The sequence below is a fragment of the Sus scrofa genome, chromosome 9 (genome assembly GCF_000003025.6).
Source record: "Sus scrofa isolate TJ Tabasco breed Duroc chromosome 9, Sscrofa11.1, whole genome shotgun sequence".
Classification (NCBI taxonomy): Eukaryota; Metazoa; Chordata; class Mammalia; order Artiodactyla; family Suidae; genus Sus; species Sus scrofa.
The window spans coordinates 30639868-30664312 of record NC_010451.4 but is presented as its reverse complement, the minus strand read 5'-3'; the positions used below and the strand labels follow the sequence as shown (position 1 = coordinate 30664312).

At 33.9% G+C, this 24445-nt stretch overlaps 1 protein-coding gene across 2 annotated transcripts in view; it reads right to left on the bottom strand.

Moving 5' to 3' along the window:
• CNTN5 (contactin 5) overlaps positions 1-24445 on the bottom strand; it is a 1210258-nt gene that overhangs the window by 805548 nt on the left and 380265 nt on the right. The window lies entirely within an intron of this gene.

Here is a 24445-nt window from a genome sequence, read left to right as displayed (position 1 = left end):
CTAATTGAAGCTACCACTGCTGGCCTATGCCACAGCCACAGCAACACAGCATCTGAGCTGTGTCTGCAACTAACACCACAGTTCATGGGCAACACCAGATCCTTAGCCCACTGAGCAACGCCAAAATTAGAACCTGCAACCTCATGGTTACTAGTCGGATTCATTTCTACCGTGCCACAATGGGAACTCGGACTCTACATTTTATTTTCCATGATGCAGCCAGATTGACCTTTTAAAACCATATCCTGGAACATGTCTTTCCTCTGCTTAAATATTTTAATGCTTCAATCTCATTCAAACCAAAAGTCCTTTAGATAATCCACAGGACTACATCACCTGATCCTACCTACCTACCTACCTGCACCCTGGTCTTAGTCATTGCTCCCTTGTTGCCCATCTTAGCTCCACATCTAACCTTGCTGCTCAAAGTGTGTTCCTCTGACCAGCAGCACTGGTATTACCAGGGAACTTGTTTTGAATACTGACATTCAAAGGCCCACAGCACACCCAGCAAAACAACATGCATTTCAAAAATCACCAGGCAATTTTCATTCACACTGAAGCTTGAAAGGCACAGATGTAGGTATTACTCCTCTAGTAGGGACATTTTAATTCATGTTTACCAATTAAAAGTAAGAGGCTTAATTCCCCTTTTTGAAAATAAGGGAAAAGATTTCCCTTTCTTCACTTTTTGTTGGAACATTTACCTTAGAAAACTTGAAAATATAAGCACTTTCTCTGCCTCTTTGAAATGTATATGAATCTCTTTAGAAACTTTTTTAAAAAGAAGATTTTTGTCAGCTTTGTGACTTAGAAATGGTTTTCTCAAGGACCTAGGAGCCATCTATTTGAAATATAAATATCAAGGAAAATAGTGCCCTTCTCAGTTTTTGTTGAAGGGTAGGTGCTTAACTTCAGTGCGTACCCTGCTCCAAGTTGCAAAACTACCTACAAAGATTGAAGTTTATTTACCCCCCCACCTCCCCCTCTTCTCCGATAAAGCCAAGAAAGTAACACAGATAGTCACTAGCATTACTAGGTAAAGTTAGAATGCACTATGTATGACAAAATGTATTGCCACGTCTTTTTACTTGAGGACTAGTTATTGTTTATTTTGAGAACATGTACATAATAAGTTGTATTTGATTGGCTACATAAGTGGTGAGATTCCTTTCTGTCTTTGCAGTCACTTAGCTGATTATCTGTGATGCAACAACACATTCTAGTTCAATGCCTATTCAGTAATAAAAGTGTTTTCCTTCTCTGCTATCTTTGTGGAGGAGATTTCTGGGATAAAAGTGAAACAGGAGGGATGGGGGCAGGGCACAATCCTTAAAAGAATAACAGTCCTTGATAATATGACAAAAACTGGTTAGAACAACTAGGTCCAAGATGGTGGATGATTTGATTTCCAGTGGACCTTGAAAGTTCATTACATGCACATTGTAACACGTTAGCAGCTGAACGACATGCCCACAGGTGTCATAACAGTTCTGAGGCTGAACATAAAAGGTTAAAATGTGGGCAGTGGCCCAATTCCTGGAAACCCCCGCCCTTCCCAGAAATAGGTGGAATAATCCTCCTACCACTCATTAGCCTGTGAAATTGCCCAGCACATAAAAACTCACCACCCCATATTCCAGAGCCTCTTGCCTTTTGAGATGGCCCACACTCTGTGTGTTTCTCCCAGGGCAGCTCTCTAGCCTTTTGAGACAGCCCACCCTTTGTCTATCTCTTAATAAATCTATTTCTTACCTCTCACTTTGCCACTTGCTAAATTCCTTCTGCGCTGAGAACTTCAGTAAGTTAGTGTGGTTTTAATTTAAAAAACAGTGGGTTTGAGTCCCATTCTGAGTTTTGGCTGGCATAGAGTCCCAGCACAAGGATTTAAGTCCCAATATGAGTAAGTTTTCAGGGAAGAACTTGTTTTTAATTATATTTTCCCAACATCTGCAAGTCCTAGTTTGGAAGTAGGGGGATGTGCTCATTAATCAGCAAACATCTAAAACTTACACTTTGCTCACACTACTCTTAGCCACACTGATGCCCTAAAGTTCCTTAAACATTCTAAACACTTTAAACTGCTGCTGTTTTCTCCACATGCAAACTCATCCCCAAGATGTCTCATTTAAGAAAATTCTTAAACTATCAAATATTTCTTCACATTTATAAAAAACTTCTCTATTCCCTTCACTTCTACAAAATTTGTTTATTAATATCCAAGATTATACAAACCCCTCTTGTTTTTTTAATCATCAGAAAGTTGACTCTATTAGGACAGAAATATTCTTTATTTTGATCCCACCTCTATCTACCTAGAATAGTACCTTTTACAAGATGTATGTACAAAGAATTTTTGCAGACTAAACTGGGGAGTAAGTTTTCATCCATATGAATGTGTTAATGAACCTAACCAAATGCTTAAAAATATTTAGTTTTCCACTTCAAAAAAATAAAGCTGTCAAACCAATTAACCTAAGTTGTGCATTATGATGATTTTGATGACTGCTGCTATTCAAATTATTACTGCAGAATGAAATATTAGATACAAATTAAACCTCTTCTGTCTTGTTCTCCTTTTAAATTTCTGTTCATGATTCTTCCCTTTGTCTCCTAGCCTACTCCAGATTTCCACCTCTCACTGTCTTGATTGCTCTGATGACCTCAATCAAAAGGCAATTACCTACCGAGGGTGGAAGGTAATTATTCCTATCAAGTAGAGATTGAACACACCTGAATAGACAGCTGCAGCTCTTTTCAGGATGACATTATTACCACAAATTTGACTCTGCAATTTTGTGATGCATGTAAAATCTATGATAAATTGTAGATTTATTTGAAAGATTTGTAGGACAGCTATTTTTCCACTAAAAGCCACATTTCTAAAAGGCAAAGTAAATAAGGGAGTGAATTAGATTTGGAGAAGTCAGATTGATTCAAATTCCTGAATTAGACTTACAAGTCAAAGTGCATTCTATGTTAATTTTATCAGACCAAGAAAATCTTACAGTGATTTCACATATATGTGTGTGTGTGTGTGTGTGTGTGTGTGTGTGTGTAATTATGAAACATATAAGCTACTATCACTCAAAAATTGGAAGAAATCCACCATAAAAATGACAAAATATTTTCACAGCTCAACATTGTCATGAACCAATATCATGCAATATAAATCACATTTAGGAACTGAATGCAGTAGATATTTTTGATATAAAATCTGTTCTACTTGGGGAGTTTCTAAGGTAACTGCTTGCAACAGGGAAGGAAAGAAGATGCTTTTAGTCCTGAATTTGCAACCCAAGCAGGAATCTACTGGGCCTTCCTTCAACAGACCGCCCCCTCCCACCCCACCCCCGTGTCCTGCCTACTTCTTATGTGTAGAAAAGCCTTGGTCTCCTAAGCCTCCCCTGAGTCACAAAAGGCTGGCTCAAGAGTGAATGATTTAAACAATATGAGCATGTAGTGACAAAAAATATCAGTTGGACAAGGAGAACTGGTAACAATTTAAACTGTAAATCAACCCATATGGCAGTCACAAAATCTTCAGTTCCTCCCTGAAGGACATAGATAACAGTTTATGATGCACATTTCCAAGTTGTTTTGCAGATGCTAAAACCCCATCAGATGGAAGAAGCTAACTGCAAAATGACCATGAGAATGAAGCCCCCAGACCTACCGGAGCCTGAGAACTGATGATGTTAACCCCTGTGAAACCAACCCTGTCACCTTATCATCATCAGTCAGAGAATTGTGTATGAGATGATTATGCCCCTTGCAACTCTCTTCCTCACTTGCCTTTAAAAATGCTTCCCTGAAACCCACCAGGGAGTTCAGGTCTTTTGAGCATGAACAGCCTGTACTCCTGGCTTGACCCTTGCAATAAACCTTTCTCTGCTTTAAACTCAGATGTTACAGTTTGTTTGACCTCACTGTGCATCAGGCAAATGAACTTTGGTGTGACAACAAATTCAGCTGCTGTTCTTACAACAATAAGAACATACAGAAGACAGTCTTCTCCTTCCCAGTTCCTTGTATATCTTCTTTAAAGTGAAAGAAATTAAAGCATTAAATTATTGTCAAAATTATTCAGGATCACAAATCATGTTCAAATTATTTATCTTGTCTTTGTTCCTCAGTACTGCTTAAACTCTGTAAAGGGATTTGAAATATGTTATTCACCTCAGTATCACCAGAGTTTAAAGCAATGCCTAGCACATAGTAGGCACTCATTAAATATGTATTAGAAGAAACTTTTCAATGAATAACATACAGTCAGGATGGTACTCTGTAAAAGAAAATTCTTCCTATTCTGCTTTTGTGTGTTCTATCTGCTAAAAAGAAAACTTTCTGATGAAAAGAATGATTTATAATATTCAGGCAATAAAGGTGGTCAGTAGGAAAGAATGAAGAATGCATATGAAAGTAAAGTCCTGCTATCTGTGCTTCCCAGAATTTACATTTCTGTGAGGGTGCAACTGAGAAGCAGTGCTGCCTTTACATGGACAACAAATATTAAGAATGCTGAGAACTGCTCCAATTTTTTTGTCCCCATGAAGGTAAAATTCAAGTTGGAAATGGGAAACACTATCAGAATTTTATTTCAAGCAGAGTAAAGCTCTATTTGGCCTATATTTTCTTATGTAATCATGAAACCTGCCAGTTGCTAGTTAAATATCAATTTCTTTTAAGTGGTCTTTGATTGACTACTTTCAATATATCAGGCTTTCAACAGAGTATTTTTTCATCACTATCTTATGTAATCCTCTCATTTATATTAAGTTATTGTGCCCCTTTTAGGCAAGGATTTTAAGGCTTAAGAGAGATATATTGTTCAAATTCTTCAAGTGCCAGGATTTGAGCTCTAGAATCTTGCTGTTTTCATTACAGCACTACAGTCTTTTTGATGATATGGCATCACACATGTGAACTGTTATAATTACTACCACTAACATCTAAATGCCTTGTTTAGCACTTCAAGTTGGATTTTCTAAAATCTCAGTATTTTGCATGCGAACTGAAAAAAAACTCATGTCTATCTAAACCATGACACATACTCCTTTTATTGGAGACAGTGTTTTTTCTTTTTTTTTTTTTTACTTATTTTTTCCATATTTGTTTCACTGAAGTAATTAGATGACTGGTTATCCAAGATTCACTAAAGAGGGCTTTTGAACCAAACCAAGACAATAGTCAATGGACTCATGGTTTTGCATTATAGAGAGTTGTACTCTATCATTTCTAACAATCTTTCAGCCCTGGACACATTTCCCTAATACCCCGTGACTGCAGCACTTACCCTTCTCTATTTCAACTATTTGTTTCTTTCCTTAGTTTATGACCACCTGGTGAGCAAAACTTCCATATTGCTTCTTGCAACACACCTAGTGAATAACACTATGCTTGGTGCATAGCATTTTCTGAATATTTATTCAGTTAATAATATTAACTAATGAGCCTTATGCGTTATACAAAGAAGTGACTCACTGGAATATAAGAATAACAAGAATTTTTGCAACTGCTTAATTGTCAAGGTAAATATCACAAAAGAAAGATCCTGAAACAAGAAATTGCCAGTCCACTGCCAATTTAAATTTCCCCAGAAATTTGCATCATTTTCTCTAGCCTCCCCTCATTCTATCCCCACTGAACAACCCAATCTATGTAAGTAAAAGATACCATTTTAAAATGGGGCATGATACATACCATTCATTAGCTACAGTCCATATAACTCTGGTTTAGTATTGTCCCTAATTTCATTGCTGTCAGACTCTGTATTTAACACTTACAGCCCTAATAAGCTAAAAGAACCAATTAGCCCTTCTAGGCACAGCATGCTTTCAACATTCATTCAGATTTAGAGGATAAAAGCAGAAGCAATCAGTTAAACCAGAAATAAAGAATTGCAATAATTTGTAAAACAAAATTTTAATGATATAAAATAAACCTTTTAACTTCTGAGAAATAGTTTGTTTCATTAGCCATTCAGCCCACCAAAAGGCAGAGCCTAAGCTCTAGACAATGAGTGAAGTCACCACATAAAGTGACATGGTCTATTCACATTTCCAGAGGGTACAATTCACATTGACTGCATTTGAAGAGCATCCTGGGGTATTCAGGGCAACTGCTCTGACATAGAAGGTTATGAGAGCAGGATCTCTGCTATATACTTGAAGAGATTTTCGGAGAAATAGATGGGGAAGTGGAAATAATCTTTGTTGCTTGATTACTTTGGTACTTGCTTAGCAGCAGGCACTGTGACATAGAGACACTGTATTTCTTATCATGTATAATCTTCCCTTTTTTATATTTGAGGATCCTGAGTTACAGAAGAAATAATTGCCATAGCTAGCTAAATGGCAAAGTATGAGTCAACCTGTAAGATTTGTCTGCCTCCATACTCTGAACTTTTCGCAATTCACGTAAGTAATTCTGTAACAATTAAAGGACTAGTATGTCACCAACTGGATGTGAACTTTGTGTGAAGGTAACAGGGAGACATAAGAACCTTTATTCAGGATCATGACATAACTATATAAATAATTTTAGAAAAATAACTTCCAAGAGGAAATGGAACAGATATTGGGTGGAATTTACTGAAGAAGCCAAGGAGCCTCAACATGACCATCAATTATACTAGTGCCTTGGGAAGAAAGAAACCCCAAGGGGTTATTTTTAAAGGCAGTTGATGTGGTTTCTAAAACCACGTGCATCTAGTTAGTCTTAATAATCAGGAATCACTGTCTATACCAAAAGCCTCCAAAATGAAAATCAGTTTTGGCTGAGGATAAAAATAATCTGACCAAGTGCTCTCTACCTGGAAAATTCAGGGATGGAAATCAAATTGAAAAGAAGAGATATCAGAATGTCCAAGCATTAGAAGGATAATCCAACCCCCAAAACTATCTGAATAACAGGAAAAAAAAGTTGCTATATCCTTCCTTAGGACTGCTGGCATATGTCTCTTTCACCAAACATAAAATATACTACTGCAAACCTTTCTGTCATGTATTTTAAGAACTATATTTTAGGAGGTCATGAGGAGAAAAGAGAGGAAACATTTAGAAAATCTTCCATAGTGCCTTTTTTGTTGTTGTTGTTACCACGTAAGGAATTAGACCCATGCAAACAGTCTTCATTCATAGCTGATAAATATCTGCAGTACAAATTGCCCCTTTAGACATCATATCTGAGCTTTTAACACAACTGATGTCTTTCTAGATATTCAGTGGTTTGATGTCAGCTTGATATTTATTGTTTTTACCTCACCTATGGATCTAGTTAAATAAACAAGCAAGCAAGCAAACAAAAAAACAGTCTTTACATAATTTCCTACCCATACAGAGCATGACTAGCTTATGTTCTTTTTGAAGTAATTTCCAGATCAGTTCTTTGATATTTTTTCTATGCATTCCAAAACTAGAAACTGTTTATTTTGAATAAATAGTTTTCATTCCAATAGTTTTCTTTAAATGTTCTTCCCTAATATGGTTGAACTTGTATAGAAATTGCATGCTTAATCTTGGATTAACCTTTGCAAGATTGACTTTTCTAGCAGTACTGTTACCAGCAGAATATAAAAGCAGGGCATCAGATACTTTGAAGACCCTGAATAGCTTAATTTTTAAATTACTTCTGTGACCAAGACTATATTTTCATAAATCTATAAAACCTTTGTCCATATCACTATAAAGTTTACAAAAGTAACTCTCCAAGATCTGTTTTAAAACAAATATTTTCTGATACCATAATTAAATACATCTCAATCCATCCAGCTTAATGCTTCATCTCAATAAAATAATAAAATCTATTAAATGTAACATTATCCAGTCATGACTTTAGTGTTCAAAGAACATGATTGACATTTGTGTTTGTTGAAAATAAAAGAAAATTGAAATTGCACTTGTGACACTATGAATTTGCAAAAGAATGGAAACTGAGTCTCTGGCTTTAGAGTATTGATTACTGAATATACATTACATTCTTTAACCTTTTATCTTCCTAGATAATAATAAAATAATATAAAATAGTGGGAACAGTTGAACACTCAACAGGAACAATAAAGACTTAATTGTAGGACCAATAAAGATTATTAGACCCATTCACAAATGAAATTATTATTTTTTTTTTGTCTTTTTGCCATTTCTTAGGCTGCTCCTGCAGCATATGGAGGTTCCTAGGCTAGGGATCGAATAGGAGCTCTAGCCTCCGGCCTATGCCAGAGCCACAGCAACGTGGGATCTGAGCCGCGTCTGCGACCTACACCACAGCTCACGGCAAGGCCGGATCCTTAACCCACTGAGCAAGGCCAGGGATCGAACCCACAATCTCATGGTTCCTAGTCAGATTCGTTAACCACTGTGCCACGATGGGAACTCCAAAATTAATTTAATTCTTAATAAAATACTTTCTGTGCATTTCCAAAAAAATTTAACATTAATGCTAAATTGACTATTTGTACTGTGGATAGTGTTTTATTGGATAATAAGTGTGCATTGACATATTCTCTCATGTCATTATTGTACACTTGGGATTTCTATTTCTACTCTGGTTATAACCTCTGGCTAGTAAAAAAATGTGCTTTAATAATCTGTATTTTTCACAAATCAAGTTTTGCCTATCAAACCTATGAATGTGTTTAATCATTCACATATTATGCTCTAAAATTAGACCAACCTTACCTGATATAAAAATAAGTGACTGAAAAAAAATAGAAACAAAATATAATCAAGCTGCTATTTTACATACTAGATCCATTTTTTATTCGAAAAAATTGTAATTTAAAAAATAATAATTAATGATAATTTATCAGACGTTTTCTCAGGTAAGGCAATAGTGTTTAGAGTCAGCACACATTTGTTGTTTGATTATAGGCTGGATACATAAATGACTAGATCAGTTTCTGCCTCTTGGAATTTAACATCTCAGAGCACATACTTTCAATAAAATGTATGCTTCAATGCAGGAGGAATACTAAAATGTTCCTTTTTTCATGCAAACATGCATGGTCATTAGGTCCTCAACAAAAGAAAAGAAAAAATAGAGTTCTGATTTGGAGCATTTGCTATCCTCCATGGTATAAATATGCCTACCCATGGCTGATTACAAGTTGCCAAGGTGGTATCATTGAGTCAGGAGTTGGGAAGAAATGGGCATGAAACTGTGGAATGAGGTATGTGCTGCCTCTAGCAGGCCATTGTCTGTTATGCTCTACATTGCCTGATTTTATTTCAAAAATTTAAGTTTTTGAAACAAATAAACATTAGTGACAAAAATCAAGAGCACAATTAACTCACTTTTTCAGTGTGGACAAGTCACTCAACTTCTATGGATTTCAGTTTCTTACTTCACAATATTCCTTGGATGTCTCCCTACCATTCTAAAGTGTTAAAAAATTACAAACTGACAATAATGGGAATGCGAAAATAATTTAATGTAACAACATGTTAAAAGGTTAACATATCAGTGGTGCCAGGTATCACAGAATTTATTTTTTCAGATACCCTGTTGGCACAGTCCATGACAACAAATATTTTCAGTTTCTCATTTTATTTGAGTTTTCTTTCAAAAGATAATATAAATAACTATTCATAACACTGAGCCAAGTGCAATTTTGAGAAAAACTGACAATACCATCCCCTATAGCTTCCTTTCTCTGTTAAAATAAAATTGAAAATCCTTAACCTTGGTATATCTCTGATTGCCTATCATTGTTTCCACTGTCACTCCACTCCAAACACAAAGGCCTTCTTGCCATTTCTTAAGAACATCAAGGTGAATCTAGTCTCGAGTTTATGCATAATCTTCTTTCTGCTTGGAAATAATTTACCCAGGTATCCACATTCCCTATTTCCTCCAAACTTTCAACTCTATGCTCAAATGTCACCTTAACCAAGAAAATCTCTCAAAATATTCCCTCCACGCTCTATCACTACTCATTCTCCTTTCCTTGTTCTATTTTTCTTCCTAACACATATCTACTCCACAATGTACTCTATATGTGCTGTGCATTGTTAGACTTCCTTGAAAGTTAAGAATTTTGTTCTCTTTTCTACTGCATCTCCAAGTCACAGTGCTTAGAAGAATCTCTGGCACTCAATGGTACTCATTAAATACACATATGCATACACTGTCTTTTCCTGGGGACAGAGGAATAGCATTACCTGCATGCACCCAGTTGAAACCTTTTTAGAGGGTCAATTTAAATTGAATGTATTTGCACAGCAACAGCAATATTATACTATAAACATGAGTATGTTTATTATTCTCTTAGTGTTTGTTCAGCTGGAGCTAATGTGTTATAAGACATAGCTGGACAGAAAGATAATATATAACAGCTTTCCTGGACCCTTATGAGGGGAGGAAAGGAGGCAGAATTTCTCCTCACAAATCAACTAACACCAACAAACTTGGGATGACTAAAGCTCCTTTTCTTTTGTATCTATTTGTTGAATAAACAGAAGATCCAGTTATTTGTATTAAATTTGTTTTCTAGCTCAACAGCGTGATTTTTGGCTGCCCATAAGTAGTTTTATGAGAGATGTGTTGACATTTAATTTATGCACAGCCAAAAATCAATTTATTCTAAACACAAAAATTGGCTGCTGCAGACAAGTTGAGATAATAAATACTAGTACTTTTACTTGCAAATCAAGTTTCTTAATACCAACTTTACGAACATTTTATGAGAGTCTTGGATTATATATAGATTTAATTGTTCAGTACAATAAAGACATGAGATAGAAAAAAAAACAGATTTCTAATAGCATTACTGATATTTTATCCTTGCTGAATTCCATAGTGATGGCTTGTCATATTATGAGTTAGCTACTCTCTGTCATACCAGGATATTTGTGATTAAGTCTCTTGCTTTGGGGTTCATTTTCTGCTGTGCGTTAATCATTCTATGAAGATATACCTTCCCTTAATATTTGACTCAAGATATTTTCTCTAAGATTCTTTAATGGAGATTAATTTGCCTCTAGAAAAACAGCAGAGGCAGATGTATCTCTGACTTCTTAGTTCTCACTTTAAGCAACAGTGAAATAAAAGGTTAACAAGGTACAAACAGATAAGCTATGTCAATGGCCTTGGAATCCATCTGCTACCATAGTTTATAATGAAGTCTTGGGTCAAATGTGCAATTTGTTGTTTATGTCTGCTTGCTGATTTGCCTTATGAATTTAAAATAATTAAATTAGTTATATTCATCCTGTTCTGATTATTTGTTACTAGTTTTCTATTCAAATTTAAAATGTTGCTTTATCTACAGAAAAGCTCAGCAATAGTACAGCCTAACTTATGGGTTAAAACAACTGTATAATATCAATTATTCTTTGAAGGAAAAATTGATAGAGAATGTACTATGATGTTGTACTGAAAAGACCAGAGTTGTGTCCATAGTGACTCTGATAATGGTAACCTTGGGAACTATATATAACTTCTTCATGGCTCAGTTCCTCTTTCTGTAAAGTGGGATTACAATAGCATCTATTTCATAGAGTCATTGTGTGGATTAGATGAAATAAAAAATAAAAAAAAATTTTAGCACAGTATCTGGCACATAGTACTGCATATAACATGTTAGATCGTGATGGTGATGAAGATGGGAGTGATGAAATTATGAAACTGATTACAGTGCTAACTGGTATTCATTCTTTAAAACCAGTCTTTATAATTAGCTAGTAGTATGGAGAATTATTGGAAACTATATATAGATTTTGAGTAACTTGAAGATAGGTGCTTTCTATATATTCCCTTGAATTGTCACAGCAGTTGTTCCTTTCTATATATTCCTGTATATATGGAATATACAGAACATATTTCATAAATGTTGCATGGCATTTTGAGTTTCAGAAACTAGCCACCCAACTTTGTTTTCCTCCTCTCCCTCACAAGCTTACAGGAAATGCCTCACTTAGAGTATTAACAATGTTCTAAGACGTATGACAACTTTTTTGAATTCTTTCTTCTTAAGAAGGTCCAGATAGTGCTCTTTTCTGATATAAAAATCACACAGGAGTAGTTCCCATCATGGCTCAGTGGTTAACGAATCCAACTGGGAACCACGAGGTTGCGGGTTCGACCCCTGGCCTCGCTCAGTGGGTTAAGGATCCAGCGTAGCCGCGAGCTGTGCTGGAGGTCACAGTTGTGGCTCGGATCCCGTGTTGCTGTGGCTCTGGCGTAGGCCAGCGGCTGCAGCTCCTATTCCACCCCTAGCTTGGGAACCTCCATATGCCATGGGAGTGGACCATGAAATGGCAAAAAGACAAAAAAAAAAAAAAAATCACACAGGACAATGTTACACATTTATGAGACATTTAATATAACTTGAAATAACTTCAAATTATAATATATAATAGTCTCATTTGTCCAGCAATTTGTCATTATGATGGTATGCTTTCCAAGGTGTCAAAATAATACAAGATAACACATCTGGTCTGCTGAGAAGTCAGATTAGTCTTCTCACACTTGGGAGAGAAATACCCTATGCATCATTCAAAACAGAAGTATGTGAGTTCTTAACTCCTCTGATATTTGTAGAGTCTAAAGATTGTTTTATTTAAAAAAATATCTAAGATATAAAATGGTATTACATATGTTTGCAATATGATTGTTGTTCTTAGAATACTGATTTGTAAACCCTTCATTGCTTAAAATCCTTGTCTGAAGATCTAGAAAACAGTAAAGGCAAACATTCTAATTTCAGGGACCCTAAACTATAGAAATAGGTGTTATGTGAAATAGAGATATTTAAATAAAAGCAGTCTTCTGAGTGGTACTTCTCCTGAGCTCATCTCCAAGGTATAGTGAAAAGAGCAAATGTCCCCTCTTTTCCCACTTAGCTGTTCTTCAGCTTCTCCAGCTGAAAATTATACCTATAGATTGTGTATAGACAACAGTTTGTGGGAAAATCCAGCTATGTAAAATTTAGAGAAAATGTGGAAATAAATTTACATTACCAATACAGATTTATTGAAAGATTAACCTGTGTTATTATAAAAACCAAACTGTTCACTTTGAGAGTAATGGTAGAATTCTTTTGGACGATGAAAGGGAACACTTACTTAAGTTTAAATAATGTCTGAAAAATGCACAGCCCACTATCTAGAAATAAGTTTGGGCAATCTGCTTGCTTTCTATTACTATATACTGTGGTTAGGAAACTTCTAAGATTAGGTTGTTAAGGGAGAGTACATAAAACAGCTGATACATTACTTTTCTAATAATAAGCTGTGACGAGTAACTATAAATGATTATCAGGGAATAGAGTGAGCAATAGCTATAATGAACACAGTGGGGGTACATTTCCAAAATAGCATGTGCCATATGTACGCACAAAACCAATTATGCAAGTAATGTATACATCACTCATGCCACATTTTGCAAATCAGCAACCCTTTTAAAATTCCTTCTAATGAGACTTTTGCTGATTGTTGTTCAGGGAAAATTAAGGAGAATTTGAATAGTACTTTCTGAAGAAATTTCCAGCTCTGTAGTTCTTTTCTCTCTCTCTCTCTCTGTCTGGTTTGGATCTCTTTCCTTTAATCATCAAGAAAAATATTTATAAATTACATTTAGAAGCCCTTTGTTTTAGATTTATGACTCACATCAAAGCATCTAGTATATTAGTTAGACCACTCTTTCATTGCTCTAGCAATATTGATCTAGCTTTCCAGCCTTTCATGAAGAAAGGGAAAACATATTCATTTTACTTCTACAATTTGATGCTTTGCATTGTTTTCACTTATTGCTTTAACTGTGCCAGTTCTTCTGTAAATTCAAAAAGGACAGCCCATGTTTTTATAAATTGAAACAAATAAAATAAGGCCACATGTTTTGTGGAATGAATTTAAATTTTAGTTGCTTCAGTTTCTAGATAAGAAACTCTAAGATACAACCAAAGAAGATTTGCTACTTCTTCCATAATCCCCCAATATACATATATGATTTTATCAAAACATTTATCACCCTTTTTGTTATGACCTGCTTATTACTGTGTTTTGAAAACTAGACCTTGATAAAGGATATAACTTTATTAATTATGACAGTCCTGGAAGTTCCTGTCATGGCTCAATGGTTAATGAATGATGACTGGCATCCATGAGGATGCAGGTTCAATCCCTGGCTTTGCTCAGTGGTTTAAGGATCTGGAATTGCAGATGCAGCTCAGATGCCTCATTGCTGTGGTCCTGGCGTAGGCTGGCTACTACAGCTCTGATTGGACCCCTACCCTGGAAACCTCCATATGTCACAGGTGTGGCCCTAAAAAAGAGAGAAAGATCAAGAAAAAAAATTATGACAGTCCTAGCATAACACCTTAAAACTCCTTGGAAATTAATAAAATGATTAATATGTGAATAAGACTCCATCATCACACACATGTACACACACACACACACACACACACACACACACACAAAATAACTTTCTTGAGAATTATATGAGATGACATGTGAAAGCACCAAGTTCATGGCTTGGAATATTTTAAGTGCTCAACAAATAACAATAGTTAGCTCTCCTTCTTAACATAATTTATTTGGCTTTCCTAATGTCACTTCTTTTTTCTTCTATTAAGTAGCAATATTATTCTCACAAATTAACTTCCATTTCTGGTTTTCTTGTTAAGTCATTTTGCTATACAAATCATCTGTACTTGATGGCCGCAATGGTTTTTCCAAGCAATTAATTTAGTTCACTCACTTCTGCAGTTTAACTATTACTACACTACTTCCTTGTCTGCACATTAGAATTTCCTTCCTCACTTTCAACTCTATATTAAACAAAATTACCATATAAATATTAATTTATGATTTACTTTGATTGTAGACAAACAACTCCTACATAAATAAAATCTGATCAAAATAATAGCATTTATCTCCATGCCATTTGAGGATAATAACTAAAAATTGTGGATAAAAGAAATGAGAATTACTGTAAATAGCAACTATATTATTTCAGCAAATAATAATTACATATTATATATTTATGTTATACATATATATTCTAGATGATTCATATAATACTTTGCCATGTTCAAAATCTGTGCAGAAGAATTCCAAATAATTTATATAAATATGCTCATATAATCCCACTCCTTAGGTGTTGATTGTATATAATTGCTTTCTTCCTAAGAGTACAAAATGAAAAGGGAAAAAATTAGTAACTTTTAGGTGGAGAAAGCTCTGCCCACTGCTGAAGGTCAACATCAACTGTGATAAGTCATGTTGATATTATATATTCTTGATGTGATTGCTAAGAACTGTACTTCACTTGTATGATCTTCCACCCCCAAATCTATAACTCCATTCTCATCATGATTAAAAAAAATCAGTCAAATCTCAATTCATTGGTATTACATACAACTTTTGACCAATACTTCCCAAATCGTCAAGGTCATCAGCAACATTGAAGGATGAAAAAATGGTCATAACCTAAAGGAGGCTGGATTTTGACTTCAGAATTCTAGGGGAAAATACTGACTTTGTATCTTCCTGGCTATTACATTTTAGGTAAACTGTAATAGCCAGGAACTATTTTAGATGCTCAGTTTTCTCATCTCTAAAGTTGAAATGATAATATCTAAGCCAAATGATTCATATTAAATGAGATAATGTATAAAAGACCTTGTAAATGTCTGGAATGCTAGAAGAACTAAATAGATACTGGCTTTCTTTTTCCTTCTCCTTTTACGTACCACCAGAAGTTTAATTCATTGTAAAGTGCTAAAGAGTGACATCACATTCCTAATAGTTAGCTATTATTTTATGCTTTGTCCCCTTATTAAAATAAAATATGAGAGGAGCCTTATATTTTTTTTTTTTTTTTTTTTTTTTTTTTTTTTTTTTTTTTTTTTTTTTTTTTTTTTTTTTTTTTTATATTTTTAGTGTTGGGGTCTGTTTCTGTAGCAGCCGTAAATATGTATCTAACTTAGGACAGAAGCAACTTCCTTAAAAATGCTTTACTCCATTAAAATATTTTGTTGACTTCATATATACAATCCTTTAATAGTAAAAGTATTTTTTTTCTCTTAGTTAACTTTAAATGTCTTATGCTTTAATGAATTCCAAAGGGAAATGTTACTTCATTAACATTTGGAAAATTTTAAGGATACTGAGTGATTGAGGTTTATAAATGAGGGTTGTGTTTTTACAATCACAAGTATAAATGACACTACTGGATATTTCTGGATTTGTTAAAATGGCAGAGTCACAATCATCTGGACTATGATCATTTTCATCTTATATTTTATTCAGAAATAAAAATTACTTTAAGGATTGTAAGTCTTTTAGATATTTCACAAACTTTTTAGTTCCTCCTTCCATTATATTTTAGAAAAGTCTGACCTGTCTTGTTATTTGTTTTTAAGAATAAGCACTAAAAAACCACCAATTTGAAAATTATCTTATGTGATAGTTTCTCATAAACCACAAGAAAGTTAGGTTCTACTTTGATGCTGGAATAGCCAAAAGATGAAGTTATTGTATATTTAGCATAGTGCTTATTTTATATTTTCAAGGATAGTTGTTTAATGCAAATCACGGGTAATTACTTTGTTTAATCTAATTCTTTAAATCTGTATAACAAAATAGTTTTTATACTTCTTCTTTCAAAGTATTTTGCAGTGAAATTATGAAAAACAAACATAACATCAAATATTCTAACGAAATTTTCCCTTGTTTGTTTTTGACTTTTAATTTTATTCAGCCAAAAATATACACAAGTTGATATTCAATAATACTAAATTGACTACAATTTCCCTTTCTCCTGAGTAATATGTTTCATTACCCACTTACACCTATCGTTTGTGAATAAAATGGATATTTTGTACATTGGCAAAGATATAGAAGGCATGAAACTTCCCCAATGTAATTTCAGCTAATTAAAGACTCGTTAAGAAAGAAATCAAGATGAGAATTTGCCTAAGAACTTTCTTAAGTAATTTTAATTTTTAATCATTTTATTCTCACACTAATTAAACAGTTTGATGGGTACCTATAGGCTATTTACCTGGTTTTCTGTATTTAATTCTACAATTTACTATGTGCCCACCAATCAAATCATAACACCTCTGAAAGTATTCGTATTTTTTCTCACAATGTTTTGATTATTTACTACAATGCTTGCACATTTCATATAAATTTACTACATTATTTTATATACTTCCCTACAGTGCTATTTGAAAAGGAATGCTAGGGAATTTCAACATGTAAGATGAAGGAAGAGAAACCAATAAAAGGGAAATAAATGAAGGGTAAATGATAGAAAGGATGACCAAAGGAGAAAGGCATCATGACATAGTTAAAAAGCATGGTATGAAGTCTTATAATACTTAGGTCTGAATTCCAGCTCTATTACTTACAAGCTGTGTGACTGACATTGGTTCCTCCAACCATGAAGGAATAATGGAAAAGAAGCAAAAGGGGTTATAACATTATTCACCTTAAATAATTGTGAGGATTAATAATACCAAACCTAACACATTGGCCATAGAGCCTGGCACACAGTTGTGTCTGCCAGCTACCTTTAGATCACTCTTTATGATAGTATGTACAATCATAAGCATGTATTGGAATAAAATCCAACCACCAGCCTATTGTCTTTTATTCCAATACATGCTTATGATTATACATACTATTTCTTCAGCACCTCCTGAAGTATACTTCTGCAATATCATAAACGTCTCACATTTCTATGTTCATGAGTTTGTATCTTTACCTCTTTAACCACTCATTGCATTTTCTGTCCAGTTGGGAATTTTTATTACTAAGAAAATCCTGCTAATATTTTAACGCATAGCCTAATGTTCTTCCCTGACAAGGTCCTTCTTAAATTAGCTAGGAAAAAATTATTATCTTATTTCTGGATTTCTATAGTAACTTATTTAAACCATTGAAATCAGTAATTTTCTGTTTGTACATGTGTCTCTCCCAGTAGACAATCTTATTTATCTTTGCATCCTTATTTCCATGTGCTGTTCAAAGCTAATGTTCAGTGTTTGTTGTTTTATAGTAAATTATTATAACTATTTCACTTCTGCTTCTCATTGATTAGGTATATTCTGTTGCTTTATCTACAAAATTAGATATAAGATGATTAATTCCATTAAAAAGTCTATCTTTATATTAGGGCACTTTGGGAAGCCTCAGCCTGTGCCTACCCCAACTCCAGCCATCCTACCAAGGTGGTCTGGTTCTGTCCCAATGTATCCCAGGAAAGTTCTGGATTATACCCACTCCAACCCCACCTGTCCTGCATAAGCCACCTAGCATACATAGTCTACCTAGGAGACACTAATAGAAAGCCAAGCCTTCAAGTCCAGGAGAGGTAACGGTTTCAATTATTTCATAGAAACAAACAAAGAAATTCAAACAAAATGAAGAAACAAAGGAATCTGTTCCAAATGAAGGAACAAAATGAATCAACAAGAAAAAAAAAAAAACCCTAATGAAACAGAAACAGGTAATTCCAGATAAAGAATTAAAGTGACAGTCATAAAGATTGTAATGAACTCAGGAGAAGAATGGAGGAATCCAGTGAGAATTTAACCAAGAGGTAGAATATATTAAAAAAAAAAAGAAGAATAACCAATGAGAGCTGAAGAAATGCAATAAGAAATGAGTTGAAAAATATGCTAGAGAGAATCACAGCAGATTAGATGATCCAGAAGAATGTATAAGTGATCAGGAAATCAAAGCAGTGGAAATCATCCAGTCATAACAGCAAAAACAACAACAACAACAAAAAGTTCTTAAGTAAAAATACTTTAAGGGACCTCTGGGATAACATCAAGTGTACAAACATTTCCATTATAGGGGTCTCAGAAGGATGAGAGAGAAAGGGGCAGAAGAATTATCTGAAGAAATGTTGGCTGAAAACTTCCCTAACCTGAAAACTTCCCTAACCTGGAGAAAGAAAGACATCCACCTCTAGGAAGCACAAAAAGCGCTCAACAAAATAAACCCAAAGAGATTCACACATAGACATATCATAATTAAAATGGCACAAGTTAAAGAGAGAATTTTTAAAGGCATCAAGAGAAAAAATGATGACATATACAAGGAAACCCCCGAATGCTTATTAGCCTGATTTTCAGCAGGCCATAAGGGAACATCATGATATAGATAAAGCGCTACAACGAAAAAACTTAAAATCAAGAATACCCTACTTGGCAATGTTATGATTCAGAACTGAAGGGGAGATAAACAGCGCTTCAGATAAGAAAAAACTGAATTTATTATCACTAAGCCAGACTTAGTAGAAATGTTAAAAGTCTTCCTTAAACAATAAGAAAAGGGTCATAGCTGGAAACACGAAAATATATGAAAGAAAAAATGTCACTTGTAAAAGCAAACACACTATAAAGGATAAATCACTTAAAAAGGAAATACGAAGGTTAAAAGAGAAAAATCTTAAAACCAACTATCACGGTAACAAGCAGGTAAGGGATACACGAAGTAAAAAGACGTAAATTATGCCATCAAAAAAATAAAATGGGGGTTAAAATGTAGTACTTTTAGAACACATGTGAACTTAACTATTAGCCCAAAACAGACATATACATATATAGATATATCTACATATATAAAACCAAAAATACAGATACACAGAAATTAGAGAAGAAACTGAAACATAACACTAAAGAAAATCAACAAACTGTAATTAAAGTCTGAAAGAAGAAAGGAGCAGAGAACTACAAAAACAATCAGAAAACAATTAACAAAATCGCAGTACATATCTATCAATAACCACTTTAAATGCCAATGGACTGAGTGCTCCAATCAAAAGACAGGGTGTCTACTTAAAAAAAAAACCTGCAATCCATCTACACACTGCCTATAAGAGACTCACTTCCGGTCTAAAGACACACAGATTGGAAGTGAAAGGATAAATATAGATACAACAATCCTCCACAAAATATTAGCAAGCCGAACTCAATAATACATTAAAATAATCATACAATACAATCAAGTGGGATTAACTCCAGAGATGCAAGGATGGTGCAACATCAACAAATAAAGCAATAATTACATCACATTAACAAAACAAAGGATAAAAATCACATGATCATCTCAACAGATGCAGAAGAAGCACTTGACAAAGTTTAACATCCATTTATAATAAAAATTCTCAACAAAGCGTATGTAAAGGAAACATCTCTCAGTATAATAAAGGTCATATGTGACAAATCCAAATGAAATATCTTACTCAATGCTGAAAAGCTAAAAGCTTTTCCACTAAGATCAGAAACCAGATAAAGATGTGCACTCTCATCACTTTTATTCTACATAGCATTGGAAGGCTTAATAATAGCAATTTAGCAAGAAAAAAATAAATAAATAAAAGGCATCCAAATCAAAAAGGAAGAAGGAAAACTCTCACTATTTGTGACTAACTTAATACTATATTTAGAAGAACTTAAAAAGACTCCATCAAAAATCTGTTAGAGCTAATAAATTCAGTAAAGTTGCAGGATACAAAATCAATATAAAACAATCTTACATTCTTATATGCTGACAATAAACTATACAAAAGAGAAATTAAGAAAATCTCATTTATAACTTCATCAATAAGATACTTAAAGAAAAAAATTAGGGAGTTCCCGTCGTGGCACAGTGGTTAACGAATCCAACTAGGAACCATGAGGTTGCAGGGTTCGTTCCCTGGCCTTGGTCAGTGGGTTAAGGATCCAGTGTTGCTGTGAGCTGTGGTGTAGGTCACAGATGCAGCTCGGATCCCACATTGCTGTGGCTCTGGCATAGGCCAGTGGCTATAGCTCCAATGGCAAAAAGACAAAAAAAGGAAAAAAAAAGAAAAAAATTAACCAAGGAGGTGAAAGACATGTGTACTGAAAATTATAAGATATTGATGAAAGAAACTCAAGAAGATACATGTAAATGGAAAGACAGGAGTTCCTGTTGTGGTGCAGTGGTTAACAAATCCGACTAGGAACCAGGAGGTTGCAGGTTCGATCCCTGGCCTTGCTCAGGATCTGGCGTTGCCGTGAGCTGAGGTGTAGGTTGCAGACGTGGCTCAGATCCTGCATTGCTGTGGCTCTGGCTGAGGCCAGCAGCTACAGCTCCGATTAGACCCCTAGCCTGGGAACCTCCATGTGCTGCAGGAGCAGCCCTAGAAATGGCAAAAAGACAAAAAAAAAAAAAAAAAAAAAGGGATTATGTGCTCAAGGATTGGAAGAATTAATGTTGTTGATATCGTTAAAATATTCATTTTGCCTAAAGCAATCTACATACTCAATGCAATCTGTATCTAAATTTCAGTGGTGTTTTTCAAAAAATGGAACAAACAATTCTAAAATTTTATGGAATCACAAAAAATCCTGAATAGCCAAAGCAATATTACTTCCTAACTTTACACTGTACTACAAAAATACAGCAATCAAAGAAGTATAGTATTGGCAGAAAAGTGAACACATAGATCAATGGAACAGAAAAAAAAAATCACAGAAATAAACCTATGACTATATGGTCAATTAATTTACAAGAAAGCAGATGATAATATACAACGAGAAAAGGTCAGTCTCTTTAATAGCTCTAAAAATACTGGATGGCCACATGCAAAAAATGGGCCTGGGCCACTGTCTTACACTATATATAAAAAATTAACTCAGAATGGATTAAAGATTTGAATATAAGTCTAGAAACAATAAACTCCTAGAAGAAAACACAGGTGATAAGCTCCTTGATGTAGGTCTTGGTGAAATATATATAAACATAATATATATAAAATATATGAAATATATACATATATTTAATTTGACATCAAAAGCAAAGGCAATCAAAGCAAAAAATCAACACCTAGGACTATATCAAACTACAAAGCTTCTTCATAGCAATAGAAACCATAAACAAAATAAAAAGGCACTCTACTGAATGAGGCAAAATATTTGCAAATCCTATATCTGAAAGGAGTTATCCAAAATAAATAAATAATTCAAACAACTTAATAGCAAAAATAAAATAAAACAATCCAATTTAAAAATGGGCAGAATAACTGAATATATAATTTTTCCAAAGAAAATATACAGATAGCGAACAGGTGCTCAGGAAAAGGTGCTCTACATCCCTAATAAGTAAGGAAATGCAAATCAAAACCACAATGAGGTATCACCTCACACCTATCAGAATGGCTATTATCCAAAAACCAGGAAATAAAAAGTGTTGGCAAGGACCTGTGGAAAGGGGAACTCTTATGTACTATTGGTGGTTATATAAACTGGTGTATCCCTTGCAGAGAAAAGTAGGTAGGTTTCTGAAGGAATCAGAACTATCATATGATCGATCCAGCAATGCCACTTCTGGGATCAAATCCAATGGTAATGAAATTATTATCTTGAAGCGGTAGCTGAACTTCCAGGCTTACTGTAGATTATTCACAATAGCCAAGATATGAAAACAATCTAAGTGTCTGCCATCAAATGAATGGATCAAGAATATGTGGCTCTTTGAATGTATAAGCAATGACATCCTGCTGTGTAGCACTGGGAACTTTGTCTAGTCACTTATGATGGAGCTTGATAATGTGAGAATAAAGAATCTATACATGCATGTGCAACTGGGTCACCATGCTGTACAGTAGAAAATCGACAGAACATTGTAAACCAGCTATAATGGAAAAAAATAAAAATTATATAGCTTGAAAAAATGCTGAAACTATGTTTATTAAAATTGCTTTCAAAGGGAAGAAAAAAGAATATGTGGCATATTGACAGAACATTGTAAATCAACTATAATAAAAAAATTTCAAAATTTCAAAATTTGATGAAATAAAAAAAGAATATGTCATATACATACATAGAGTGACTATTATCCATCCTTAAATGGGAAGGTAATCCTGTATATGCAACATCATGAATGAATCTTGAGATTAAATGAAATAAGCCAGCCAGAGAAAGATACCACCACATGCTATCACTTTTATGAGGAATCTACAAACAAAAGTCAAACTCATTGAAACAGAGAGTATAAAAATAGTTGCCAAAGGTCAAGGGTTAAAAGAAATAGGAAGAGGTTGGTATATGGACACACATTTTCAGTTATAAGATAAATTATACCTGAGGATCTAATTATAATATGGTGATTATAGTTGATAACACTGCACTGTGTAATTGAAATTTGCTAAAAGAATAAAACTTAAATATTCTCACCAAAAAAAGTAAAACTGAAATATGTGAGATGACATATTTGTTAATTTGATGATGTAATCCTTTCATAGCATGTGTATATATCGTATCATTGTGTTGTACACTTTAAATATTTTATAATTTTATTTGTCAGTTATACCTCACTAAGGTTGAACAAAATTAAATTACTTAGACCTCATTAATGTAAAGACAAATGCAGTAAAATATTCTAAGTTTGACACAATATAAGAATCTGAAGTAACTATTTGTCTTATGAGTAAATCTTTAATACGTCAACTCGTTATAATGTAAAATATGTATTTGTTTTATAATACATTTATTTTTTCTCACAAATAAGTAAAAATTTTAGAAACAAAATTTGCCTTCCTTTTTCCATTTGATCGCAAGGATTTTATTTTGTTTAAATACTAAATCATCCAATTGTACTTATCAGACGTTTACTATATATCAGGCACTATGCTATGTGTTAGCATTAATAAAATAATTAAGCTATGCTTTAGCATCTGATATTTAGGATTGGGCAATCTGAGAGTTAAGAATTATAATAACTGACTTAAAAATTAAATTTGAACTTGAATCCAAAAGTAATCAAACTTTCAGATTCGATTAAATGAAAGGCCCATTCTGGTTAATGGATTTTTATTAATTAAGAAATCATTAAGGAATAACTAAATGAAACTCTACACCATAACTTTCCAAATTAATTTAAATCTCTAATCATATTCTGTTCCTACCGCTTAGGGCAAATACTGGGTTCTGATTTGTATCTGCCTGTATTTTGATATTTTGTAACTATTACTCACTCTGCTATTTTCTATCCAAATGTTATTATGCTTGATATAAAATATATCACAATTTTATTTGTATGTTTGAGGGTGTATGTGTTGGTATGTGCAATGCAAAATTACACTGAAGCCAGTTTTTATATACGTTAATTCTAAACTAATGAAAAAAATCATCCATTTGCTTTAATCAGTAGTGTTCTTTATCTGCAAGGTTGAAGTTAAAGGACTCTATAATTTAGAATAGGTTATTGTTGAATTATTGTAGGAACTTCATTATACACAACATAGGTATGTGTAGGACTTCTCTTGAAGTAGTGGTTATTTCTACTGTCCATTCCATTGAGAAAAGTTTTTAAGTGGGATAGAAATAAGGACTGGTGAGGTAGATCTTAAAAAAAAATTTTAAGAAATTGACATAAGAAATGTTTTTCATCTTTCTCTGAGTTTTAGGTGATTTGTTCTGCATTCTACCACAAGTTATACCCAGAGTACATAATTTGGT